The sequence below is a fragment of the Hippocampus bargibanti genome, linkage group LG04 (genome assembly GCF_051943395.1).
Source record: "Hippocampus bargibanti isolate YZ-2025 linkage group LG04, ASM5194339v1, whole genome shotgun sequence".
NCBI lineage: Eukaryota > Metazoa > Chordata > Actinopteri > Syngnathiformes > Syngnathidae > Hippocampus > Hippocampus bargibanti.
This window is the reverse complement of record NC_142737.1, coordinates 5,435,540-5,448,972: the sequence shown is the minus strand read 5'-3', so window position 1 is coordinate 5,448,972 and position 13,433 is coordinate 5,435,540. Positions and strand designations below refer to the sequence as shown.

Below are 13,433 nucleotides of genomic sequence, written 5' to 3'. Positions count from 1 at the left end.
CAATTTTGCATGAAATGTATGTTTAAGGCAAGTGGGCCTCAATCGGCAGTACATTTGCACCTAAAAGCTAGCAACCACTCATTTGACGACAATGAGGTTAAAATCTTAGCGAAAGAACATAGATGGTTTGAAAGGGGGGTAAAAGAAGCGATTCTTATAAAACAACAAAATCCTTCATTAAACCGGTCTGGTGGGGTGAGGTTCAATTTGGATCGTTCATACAATAGCCTGCTTAGGCAAAACAGGTTAGGCAACATTCGTAATGCTGATGAGGTTATACCGGTGGGAGTGGGGGAAATGGGCCAGTCGTTAGTCAGGAATGCAGGAACAATCAGTGGGGCCACAGGGAGTGGTCCTCTGCTCCCCCCACCCTGAGAGTAGGGACCTATCATAGCTGTATCCGGCGCCGCCATGGCTGGACATTAGGGATATATAAATAGGGCCGATACGACCAGTCAGACTTCAGTTCGCTGACGAAGCCTCTTGGATAGGAGGCGAAACGTCCGAAACCTTCAAATTTGTACAGATGACGGCTGAAGAAACCTTCTCATCGATGGACCACTCCTGTACGACTGAGAGCTTACACAGACATGTTTAAGGCTTGTATAAGTGACCTGATTGGTACTGGAAAATAAACATATGATCTGTGTATGAACTCGACACAAAATTTAAAAAAAAGCAGCATTGTGTAGTACAGACGCTCCCCAATTTACGAATGAAATACTGAATGATCGTTCGTAAGGTGAATTCATTTCTTCAGTGCTATATTTTGTATGGAATGTATATTTAAGACTTATATAAGTATGTTTAAGGCTTATATGAGTATGTTTAAGGCTTGCATAAGTAACCTGTATTGGTTTGTACTGAAAAATAAACATTTCATAAAATATATGTTCTATAAAGATATGTACATGTACAACTGGAGAGAATACTACGTTACTATAAAAATGTTCATATGTAACGTTGTTCGTAACTCGAATGTTCATAAGTAGGGTAGTGTCCGTATATAAAATGAGCCTTTCGGAAAAATGAAATATCAATTTATTCTCTCTTCTATAGGCGCTCCCTGAATGTGCTGAAACGACACCCGATGGTTTCTTATGTCTCAAAATAAATATGTTTTAGCCGCGAAAACGTATGGCTGGACTATAGCCCACCAGGTTTATGTGGATCTCCTCCATGCACCAACAACAATTAGGCACAAGCACAAAGACCCTGCCTGACAAGTTGGCCCAAAAAAAATCCAAGCTCTGTCTACCTCTGCCTGACATGAACCAACAATGAGGCACTCTAAAGTAGCCCTGCTAGGGAAGTTGGTATTGACGAGGTGAAATGAATTTACAATTTTTTTATGCAGTCGTGGGAAAAGATGACTCAAACCATATTCCAAAAAAGGGTCAATCTGATCCATTTACGCCAACAAAAAAATCTGAAGGGGAGTCCCTGTAAAAAGGTGGTGGGCAGGGTGCGGAGGTTCCAGTAGGATTTTCTGCACCCATGTCTTAATTCTTGTAGTGTGCAAGTCTTCAAGAGTAGGTAAGTCGGTGGCAATGATTTTTTCCCGCCGTCCTAATTGTCCATTGATGTTGGATTTTGTCCATTTTTGTGGTGAACCAAACCGTGATGGAAGCACACCGGATTGATTCAATTTATCGCCACAATTGAGTCGTACATAGTTCCCAATCTTCGCATGTGTTTCCAGCCATCGTCGTCAAACATGAGTTAGTCACGTCTGTGCAAGCTCTCAGTCGTACAGGAGTGGCCCATCAATGAAAAGGTTACTTCAGCCGTCATCTGTTCTTCTTATCCAAGTGGCTTCGTCAGCAAACTAAAATCTTTTGCTGGTAGTTTTGGCCCTATATATATATATCCCTACTGTCCAGACGTGGCGGTGCCAGACTTTGTTATGTGAAAGAAAATAGGTGGTTTGAAAGCGGAGTAAAAGAAGCTGTTTGCATAAGACAGCAAAATCCTTCCCTAAATCGCCATGGTGAGGTTCAATTTGGATCGTTCGTACAACAGACTTCTTAGCCAACATAGGCTTAGTTATGCTGATGAGGTGATACCAGAGCAAATGGAGCAATCAGGTCAGTCGTAGACCTCATACTCAGGCAGGATAATAGAAGTAATCAGTCAGGACAATAGTAATCAGTGTAGACGCAGGGAGTAGTCCTCTGCTCCCTCCAACCTGGTTTGAAAGTGTCTGGCACCACCACGTCTGGACTGTAGGGATATATATAGGGCCGAAACTACCAGCAGATTTTAGTTCGCTCACGAAGCCTCTTGGATAGGAAGCGAAACGTCCGACACCTTCAAAGAAGTACAGATGACGGCTGAAAAAACCTTTTCATCGATGAGTTAGTCACATACTACCACTAGCAATATCAAATATGTCACTCGTTTCCGGTTGAAAGTGAATTTCAATTGATAGTCAGATTTTTTTGGGTCTTAATATTCCTCTGCCAGTACACAGAAGTGAGATTGATTGGATAAATCAGATGGAATTATGGGAAAACAGGAGGGCTGCCAATCACTACTGTGCAAGCGTGTGCTTTTTGGTTTGTGCCAGTTGATAAGCAAAAACGTGTGTGTGTGTGTGTGTGTGTGTGTGTGTGTGTGTGTGTGTGTGTGTGTGTGTGTGTGTGTGTGTGTGTGTGTGTGTGTGTGTAGCACGATTGGGTTGACAGCTGGGCTTGTTCAAGAGGCTTACTGAGCATTCTGCCTGTTTGGGAATCAAAAACCTGTGTCAACAGCATTCTACAAAGGATGTAAACAACCCGAGTCAACATGCTATCGTTCATATATGACCGCAGAGAGCCTCCATTGTATAACGTGGCATTAGAGACAAAAAATAAATTTCAGATGATAATTGCACTGGTCTTAGGTCAAAACGGTAACGGACTAAGCGAGCGCGTGCGGAGGAGCTGCGGGGTTTGAGCGTAGACAAGCGTGTCAGTCCATCAGCGTGTCGCCGTCGCAGCTAAATCCCAGATTAACAGTGACAGGCAGAGATCCTTCTAATTATCTCTTCATGGACCACATGCAAATGGAGAAAGACGAGCATAGACATGCGATTGGCCGATCTTGGGCGCTACAGACACTCTAATGAGCATGACGCCGGGATACAACCTCATGATGTACCACCAAAAATGATCTTCGTCGTCACATGATCTCACACACACTCGCAAGAAATGTGGTGCATTTCTATGCGACTGAGAAACAGCATAAGCATTTTAGAAATACCGTAGAAGAGATCTTGATTGTGAAAAAAAAAAAATAACTAAAATATAAATGAATAAGTAGTCCTTTTACGTTTGAAGTCCACTTCCAGTTAAACACCGCTTGCAGATGAATCATCAATGACAGAGTTCACTCAGTGGGATAATTTTGAACAGGTAAGGGTGTTACGAGTTCTAAACGTTCATTTGATTGGGTCTTTTTTTCAAGCAATCCGCACCATCTGCCAGAATGTATCAGTTTTGAAGTAGGTTCTAGTAATCCTACTAAAGATGTACCTGAAGGGTTTAATGCATCCCAACTGAAATCCCATTAAAGGAATATACTCTAGCACCTTGTAAGGTTGTACTTTTCAAAAACATTGTCATTAAATAAATAAATACAAATAAAAATAAATGAATACATTAATAGATAAATAAATTGATCAAAATATAATATAACTTTTTATATAATATCAAATATTTATATAAAATAAAATAAAATAAAATAAAATAAAATAAAATAAAGATTACATCTGTGTAAGCTCTCAGTCATACAGGAGTGGTCCATCGATGAGAAGGTTAAAGTACAGATGACGGCTGAAGAAACCTTCTCCTCAATAAAGATTACATTAAATCACATCAAATAAAAGATTACATTAAATCACATCAAATAAAATAAAATAAAATAAAATAAAATTAAATTAAATTAAATTAAATTAAATTAAATTAAATTAAATTAAATTAAAAAATACAGTTGAACGCTTACAATGAAAGATCATGTGCATTACGAATAATACATTGAAACTCCACGGCGGGAAGGAAAAAAAAAAGAAAATTGTGGTGGACAGAAGGTAGAAGACTTATTTCGACAACAGAGCGCTGCAGTCAGCTGAAAAGTTAACTCAGTAAATCAGTCGGAAAGATGGCAACAAAATCACATGATTCATGATTCATCTCCCATCCGTGTAAAGTTGGGCTGAAAACTGAAAACAAGGGGAAAAAAATCCCGAATCTAATGGCAAAAATTTTGATTAACTCATTCACTGCCAGACGATGTGCAAAAATGTGTCCAATCCAGTGCCAGGGTTTTTGTTATTGTCACTCGAATTCCAGGACCCACAGAATATTGGGTTTTAGGACTACATAAACATTCAATGCAGGATTTGAAACCTTGGACTCTCTTCTTTCATCGGAAAAAACAGTTAATTACTAACTTATATGGGTCTGGAGTTATCTGAAGTTGAAATGAGGATGGCTGTCCAAACTACAATGCAATACAAACATATTGGTTTATATACCGCTTTAACAACAGCTGAAGCTGGAACTAAGCGCTAACATAGAAAAAAGGGAAATTCTGCCTCCTTGTGCAAAGGGAAAAAAACATTGCCATAGGCAATGGCCAGCGCTTTATCGGCACTCAAGCATGAAAAAAAAACGAACATATTCGGGATTACCGTTCTACGTCATATTTTCAATTTTCGAAATTAATTTGTGAATGACAGTGAGTAAATTAATGAACACATATTATTGGAAAACCTCGTCGTGACTATGAAGCATTTTAGACAGTACAGCAATGGTGGAAGTAAGAAATGTGCCGGTGTAGTTTGGCATTGTCAAGCGCGACACTTTTCATATGAACTTCAACATAGCGCTTGCAAAATTCCTTTCCCTCCACCACAGTCAAATACTTGATAGAGGCACATAGTTTGGTTCGACTGTACAGAAGACTTTCTTTATCTTTGTAATTCAACCCCCACCCCCCTCCAGTGTATTCGCAGAGCCTTGGGACTTGCCATTTTTAATCAAAAACGGGTGCCTTTGTCTTGTCCCCGCTCCATCCAGCGTTTCTATTCATCCTTTGAGGGCTTTGCAGTAGATTAAATGGCATTTTCATTTAGCAACTGATAGTACGCAGTCGCTCTCCAGCAATTCATCCATCCGCACGAGCAGCCGGCTCATGCTGCGAAAACTCTGAAAATTGCAATATTTACAGCAATTGACGACGACACACGCATGGTCTTGGGCCACCCTGTTGTGAATCTTGTTATATGGTATAATAATCACACGGCACTTACAAGCAGTCTTTTGAAAGTCAAAATGATATGTGGCTGCAAGGCTTTATGGGAATACCGATGGAGGCAATACGATGGTTCAGATAAGAATGGAGTGTAGCATGACCAGAAGGAGGTGAGAAAATTACTTTTTGCATTTGTCGCATTATGAATTTAATATTTTACCACTACTTTAATTCGGGCAGTGAGGAGGATGCCATGTCAGCTGAGCTGCCTGACAGTTCTGAGGGTCCAATCTGCCTTCCAGCCTTCTAGTGTGGAGTTTGTATGTTCTCGCTCCAAAAATTGTTTCTTAGGTCCTTTAAAGACACTAAATTGCCCTTCCAATCTTCGTCAATTGTTGTGTTGTCAGTATGTGTCCTAAGATTGGCTCGCAACCAATCCAGGGTCTACCAAACTTCTGGGGAAGGTTCAAGATCACTTATTTTTACATTCAAAGGAATCGCGAGATGGCATTGCCAAAAAAACAGGCCAAAATATAAATATGGTGGCTGACTATTATACACATCTGGCAACTTCAGATATATATATATATATTTTTCTCCAAGAACGTGACTAAAGGCAATTCAATGTTGAGCACTCATGACAAATGCTCCATGTCTCCATAATTGTTTGACCATGACCACTCTGTGAGAAGACAGATTTGCTTTGACCTGCCAGCTTGTTTCCAGGGGGTCAAAAGGAATATTTGAAAAAAATCCAACTGAGGCTCAATGGCAGAGGTGAAAGCAAGTAAGAAAAATGGGACAAAGGGTACAAGGTAGATGGCGAGAAGACTTGAGTTTGGAAAAGTCGGAAAATGAGGTCTCTACCTGCCTGTCTGACGGTTGTGACTTTCAAAGCCTGCTGGTAGTTTGTGTGGAAGCCATCACATCTGTGACTAGCCGTATGATTAATGAGCCTCTCAGACTGTCTGTGCCGTCTGAGGTAGGCCATGGCCTTATCCCAGGCACGGTTGATTTATTCGCCTTTGAAGCAAACCTCCAAATATCAGCGCAAAACTCCACGGGCACATCTACGCCCGCCATGACGCACGCACATTGTACTAGTCGATGCGGAACCGATGTGTACACGCAAAGGCTTGTCAAGCTTACCGGCATCTGTTTACATCGAATGAAAACCTCAATGTGAAAGTGTTATCAAAGGCGGGTGAATACAAAACACTCTATGTAGAAGCAAGCTGAGTAAAAATGTCTTCTGACTCCCATCAACAAAAACTCCACGACCCCTCAGTCATGCACAGGAATTGGGGGGGGGGGGTTTCAACCAAAAAAGGCCTTTATCAATGACTCATCACATTCTTCTGATTTTCCAAATGCAAAAAGTCTATTGAATTTCTGGACTGCAAAGATTGAGAGGATGATCCCTCTCTGATGGCTTCTTGTTTCTTTGGCAATCATAAAATATCTTTCTACTCCTAAAACTCTTTGCAACCAAACGTGGCCGACCAACTGTACAGAATGTTTAAATTCAGCATCACACGTGAAGCTGGACGCATTAGCCCTGAGATAACATTGACCATGCAGCCCTGCTCCTGGAGTATGTTAGTTCATAGACATTATAAATAAATAAATAAATAAATAAATAAATAAATAAATAAATAAAGACATTAAGACATAAATAAATGTAGACATAAATAAATACATTTTGAAATACATTTATAAACAAATAAATAAATAAATTTGCAAAGAAATACATTTGGAAAGAAATACATTTCGAGATAAATGAAGAATTAAATAATTAAGTAATTAAACAAGTAAATAAATAAATGAATTTAGAAATAAAGAAATTTGGACATAAGTATATTTTGAAATAAATAAATGCATGAATAAATGTTGAGAAAATAAATAATATATAATAATAATAAAAAATAAATAATGTATAATAAATAAATAAATAAATAAATAAATAAATAAATAAATAAATAAATAAATACATCTACCATGTGTGAAATTGATGCTTCGCTGTACTCTATTTGTAAATCAACCAAATCAGCTCTACATCAGACTTAAAACCTGCAATGTGAACTGAATTTTAAAAATCAAGCCACGATTCCAATGAACGTGTGCACTCTCATTCTTTGAAGCGTAAAGAAAGCCCGTTAAAACAGGCAAGCAATCGTCTCCCCAGGTTGATCAGCACCCGCAGAGAAAGGCAAACACTTTGACATATGTGTTTTTATTTTGTTCCCGAAGAAAAAAAGGCCCTGCCATATGGCGGAACCCCGAAACAGATGGCGTTTGCCCACTTCCTCAAAGCACGAGCGTCTATCGTGGCAATTTAAGGAGTTGCTCAAGCACAAGAATGCCAAAGATTGGCATAATTCCACAAAACGGCTATTGTTATGCAGCTGAGAGAAAACGGTGAGGTTAAATGCAGATGCAGACTGAATGTAGTCCCTGTGAATGCTGTTCGTATTGCACCTGTCAAACTGCAGAGTAAAATTATGACGATAAGGAATTACTCAGTGTACTGCATTGTCTGGAATTGACACGAAAAATATGTTAACTACATGCCAGGCCCAACAGCGCATGATCTTTACCTGCAAAGAGGTGTCGCAAAGGTTAACCATGAATGTCCTTGGATGATCTAAAGCGCTTATGATGGAGTGGAAAAGCTGCCCGTTGACGCATTTAGCTTCATCTCTCATTGCTGGCTAATTCTGATCAACCACAACGTTAACCCTGTGGCGCACAGAGCCAAAGTGGTTAAAGTCACCTTGGCATTTGAAATGTTCCTGTACGCAGTCATACACCTTTTTTTATAAAGGAATTCAATGAAAAAGAAGCAAAGGCCTTGTAACATCAACAACCCAATGAATCCTCAAATGTCAAGCGGTTATGAGTGTTCAAAAAAGGCCAAGGTCCATTGGGTAACTAAATGTTCAGTCAAAAGATGGTTTTGTATAGAATCCATACTTTTGTTGTGGAAATGTGTCACTTGTCTCCGCAACATGCAAACTTTCGCCAACCAGCGATTTAAATTTTTGAAGTGGTTGAAATGGTTGCATTATGGCTCAACTAGTATACTTCAAATCTTTGCAATGTCCTGTTCAGATGTGCCAATGGGCCTTGGCGACTTGAAAATGTTGCACTGATGTCCACTTATTGTCCATAAGACTGTGTAACTCGACAACAAGTGTTTGTGTTCTAAATTACACATTATGACCCGCTCCAATGAATATGTGGATATATGGTCAGTGAATATACCTTCATCTATGGTCACGAGCTATGGGTCCGGATACAAGTGGCCAAAATGAGCTTTCTCCGTTTGGTATCCGGGCTAGCTCCCTTGGATTGGATCGAATTGGATGTACCTTTATTCATCTCGCAGGGAGAAATTTACATTTCACTTAGAGATAAGGAGAGAAGTTCGGTTATCTGGGAGGGGCTCAGAGTCGAGCCAGATGAGGTGGCTCGGGCATCTGATGAGGATGCCTCCTGGTGAAGTGATCCGGGCATGCCCCACTGGCAGAAGACCCTGAGGATGACCCAGGACATGCTGAAGAGACTGTTGCCCAGGTGGCCTGGGAATGCCTCAGGATCCGCCAGGAAGAAGTGGCTGGGGAGAGGGAAGTCTGGGCTTCCCTATTGAAGGTGCTGTCCTCCCGACCCGACCTCAGATAAGCGGCAGATAATGGATGGATGGATGGATGGTCGGTGAATGCAGTACATAAAATTGATTATGTTCTGTATTCTTACAGAGTCCTCATCGGAATCCCTGTGCTGTACATTTCAAACAAAACCAAGTTATATTCAATGCTTTTTCATATTAATGCTTTTTTTTCATATTTAACTACATTTAATGTTGCTCTCAAAGCCACCCAGATATAGAAAGCCTATCAGCCAACCATATCGTCATAGAGTTGGGGTGGGGGGGGCAAGCTATCTTAGAAAGTTAGTCCACCCGCAATCCATCTACGCACTCAGGCACCGCTATAGCAGCAAGCCAGGTCAGCCCAGTCAGCCAGGCCACCCTGGGGGTCTCGGGGTGGTATTAATCAGTCTGGTTTCTGCTGAAAAGCTCAATCTGCGGATGATGGATGAGCCATCATGCTGAGGGAACTGAAGTGACGGGTGACAAAGAAGGACACGCACACACCTGAATAAATCCACTCCCCATCTTGTCTAACCTCAATGCTACGCCGTCAAGGTAGCGGGGTGAAAGCGTGTGTATGTATGTATGTGTGTGTGTGTGTGTGTGTGTGTGTGTGTGTGTGTGTGTGTGTGTGTGTGTGTGTGTGTGTGTGTGCGTGTGTGTGTGTGTGTGTGTGTGTGTGTGCGTGCAAGGAAGGATAAGTGTCTCAGCATGTGTCCTGCTCTGCTAATGAAGTCATCTGAACAGTGATTTAACGGCCCCGGTGTAAAAGCCTCCCGCCCTTAACTCATAGCCTTGCTCTATTAGAATATGATATAAACCCTGGGCACAATAACTGTCCTGCCACTGTAACAATATATAGGAGGCTACCGGTCAACGGTCCACGCTTCTAACTTACACAGTCTGGGGAGCAAATTATTCGCTCTGGATAAGAAAGGGAAGTCGTTCAAGGTGAATAAAACTTGTAAAATGCACAAGATCGGGTATCGTGAGGAGGCCTGTCACAGGAGATACAATCCAGTATAATACATATTGATTTATATAGAGCTTTAAAAACAGTTGAAGCTGGAGCAAAGCGCTTAATATTGACTACTATCATAGATAGTTGTCCATAGATATATATAATGTCCATAAATAGAGATAATAATAATAATAACAATAATATTAATAATAATAATAATAATAATGATGATGATGATGATGATGATGATGATGATGATGATGATGATGATGATGCATTTACTGTATTTTCCAGTGTATAAGGAACACCCAAAAGCCTTCATTTTCTTCAAAAGATGACCCCGCGTCTTATACGCAGGTGCGCTTTATGTGTGAGGTAATATTGATAATAATAATAATCCATTTCATTTCTAAGCGCCTTTCAAAACTCTCAAGGTCACTTTACAGTCACAGGTTAAGTTTTTCTGTGGGTGAGCAGCGGCAGCCACATGCGCCAGAGTTCACTCAACCCGGAATAGCTCAAATAGATAGAACGTTAGCTAGCTAGCTAATAGATAACTAATAAATAGATAGATAGTTAGATATCTAATAAATAGCAAATAGATAGGTAGCCGGCTAGATAGCTAGTTATCAAATACAGTAAAGTCTCGTTATATCGATATCGGATATATCGATAGTCCCGGTTATATCGATACTATTTCTATGCACGCACGGAGAAAATTACATGCAAACAGGGTCGGATATATCGATAGTCCCGGTTATATCGATATTTTTTCGGACTCCCTTGAATATCGATATAACGAGACTTTACTGTAGATAGCTACCAAGGTAGCCAGCTATAGCCAGTTAGATAGCAATATTATGAATTTGAGGAAGCCATTAGAAGGTTTAATCCCCTCCACATATTACATAGAGCGCACAACATATTGAGCCACAAAACGTCTCACAACTACTGTCAGCAGCCACTGATTCCATTTCCATCCTGTAGAAGAAATAGTGCATAACCCCAGCCATTACTGTAGCGCCTTATAATGTGGTGTACCTTATATATGGAAAACCTTTATATATTTATATACTATATTTGGCTATTTTTTTATTCATTGACGGTGCACCTTATACTCCGGTATGCCTTATATATGGAAAAAGTTTGAAAATACACCATTCATTGGGGGTGTGCCTTATACTCCGGTGCAATCCTTATACACGGGAAAATACGGTAATTTATAAGCGCCTTTCAAAACTCTCAAGGACACGTTCCAGTCACAGGATAAGTTTTTCTGCGAATGATCAGCGACAGCGTTCACTCAATACGGAATTAGTACACACACACTACTAGTACTATTAGTACACATGCACACCACTAACTCAAATATAAAATATAAAATGGTCATCAGCACAGTAGCATTCAAATAGAGTCAAACTACTCACCAATTGATGATAATGCTCTGGTCTTACTCTTGCCATACATTTTATCACGAACAGAACATCAAAGTCATTTCAGAAAGCCTTCGCGTCAGCAACATTGCTCTGATCTTATCTTGAGCTCAAATATTTGTTGAGGTGAACCAATGCAAGATGATTTCGGTTCCAATGGTGATCAAATTGACGATGTGGCTTAAATATTGTTTTGGGGTCCAATTTAAACTCTTCCAAGATGCTGCTTGACCTTAAATTTTCTTTTTCATCCAGATGCGGCTGGCCTGGATATTTTTGAGAAAAATGCAGTCGTCGAATCGCATTTGAACACCGGCCAAATGGCCATAATGCCAACTTGATGTAACAGGAAAGAAACCTGGTGGTCTTATAAGAACACCTTGTCAGTTTTGTCGTAACAGCTCATTCAATTTTTGATGGGCTATTCACCTCTGATTCAAAGTATTTCATCAGCAACAAAACTACTGTCAGACGGGCTGTGGTACTCAATGTGCAGAGGGCCTTCGGTGTTCATTGAACTGACCTCTTGTGCCACGGAGTAACGTGGTGATGTTATTCACCAAGGACATTCAGCCTTTAAAGATTTAGGCAGAATTTCTAAAAGTAGGTGTGTGTAGTTTTTCAGGAAGGACATATTTAACATATATAACAAAAAAAGTGTCAGGCTTGTTAAAAATAAAATAGCCCTGTTCAAAAGTACAAGTCTGATATGAAAACCTTTCAGGACACAAGGTCACACCGATTGGATAGGACGAAAAAAAAAAACCTTTGTTGTGACGCCCCAGAGGACAGAGTCAAGGGTACTTCAGTCTGCATTTAAATAGAAAGTGTTTATTTTAAGATGCAGGAACAAACATTGACTCATCTGACACCAACGCCTCAACCCACAACTGGCCTTGCCTTTGGAGCTTTTCTGGAGTTTTGACAATTTACAGACTTTTTGACAGTTTACAGCAGTGACAACTAACTTCCATGCTCTTTGATGGATAAGAAGGTTTCTTCAGCCGTCATCTGTACTTCTTTGAAGGTGTCCGACGTTTCGCTTCTGATCCAAGAGGCTTCGTCAGTGAACTAAAATGTTTTGTCATTTTAGTTCGCTGATGAAGCGAAAATTGCTGACGAAGCCTCATGGATAAGAAGCGAAACATCCGACACCTTCAAAGAAGTACAGATGACGGCTGAAGAAACCTTCTCATCGATGGACCACTCCTGTACGACTGACGTACAGACGTAATGCTCTTTGATGGCATTCCATCAAAAAATTCTCTCAATCCTCCATGAAATCTTCTCATCTGAACAAAGTCAGACTAATAAGACAAATGAAAGCATTCACGGACACTTGATACAGTGCGAGTATGTTGAGTTATACAACCTTTACCCCCTCCCACGCCTATGCCTCATCGTATCTCCTTGGTACCATTCTTTCCCACTCGCATGAATAAGTGAAACCCTCTGTTGACAATTTGATTCAGGTGAAAAAAACACAGGAACTGTTTAGCATAGAGCAAAACAGACGACCCGGCAAGGGAGAATGTCATTGTCTGTGTTTGTATAGGTGTGCAAAGGAAGGGACAGAGACTCCCGAAAGAAGACAAAGCTCATCATAGCACAGCGCCGAGCAGTACACTTCACCCTTATTAGACCCGTGTCCTTGGCAGATGCAGAGCTTGCCCTTTTGTTACCAAGGTGGGCGCGCTAGCGTGTGTGTGTGTGTGTGTGTGTACGTGCGTTTTACAATGGCAGTGATTTAGAATGGATTGAGCGTAGGCGTGGCGACAAGGTGCAGTAGCCCCATGGCTCCCTGATCGCTGGCAGCGTGACAGCTGGGAATGGAGCGCGGGGGAAAAGCCTGAAGTATTGCCATCTAATATCTGTCACATATACCTGCATACATATTTATACCTGTTTCAGAACAAGAACAGGAGAGGACAACCCGGTTGAGGAGGATTGGACGACCGACATTGGTGGACTTGGTGTGAAGTCAATCACATGATGTCAAAAGCCAAGAACATCCTCTCAACAAATTTGCCCGCTTGTCACGGTTTCAACCTAAACTGTCTTCAGTCAACTAAATGCCGTATTTTCCAGACATTAGGGCGCACCGCATGATAAGACACACTTTCAACAAATAACAATATCTTAAAACCAGTGG

General features: G+C 40.7%; 1 protein-coding gene across 3 annotated transcripts in view; it reads right to left on the bottom strand.

Annotated features, from left to right (window-relative positions):
- kiaa0825 (KIAA0825 ortholog) overlaps positions 1-13,433 on the bottom strand; it is a 162,347-nt gene that overhangs the window by 63,812 nt on the left and 85,102 nt on the right. The gene's annotated exons all lie outside the window — the stretch shown is intronic.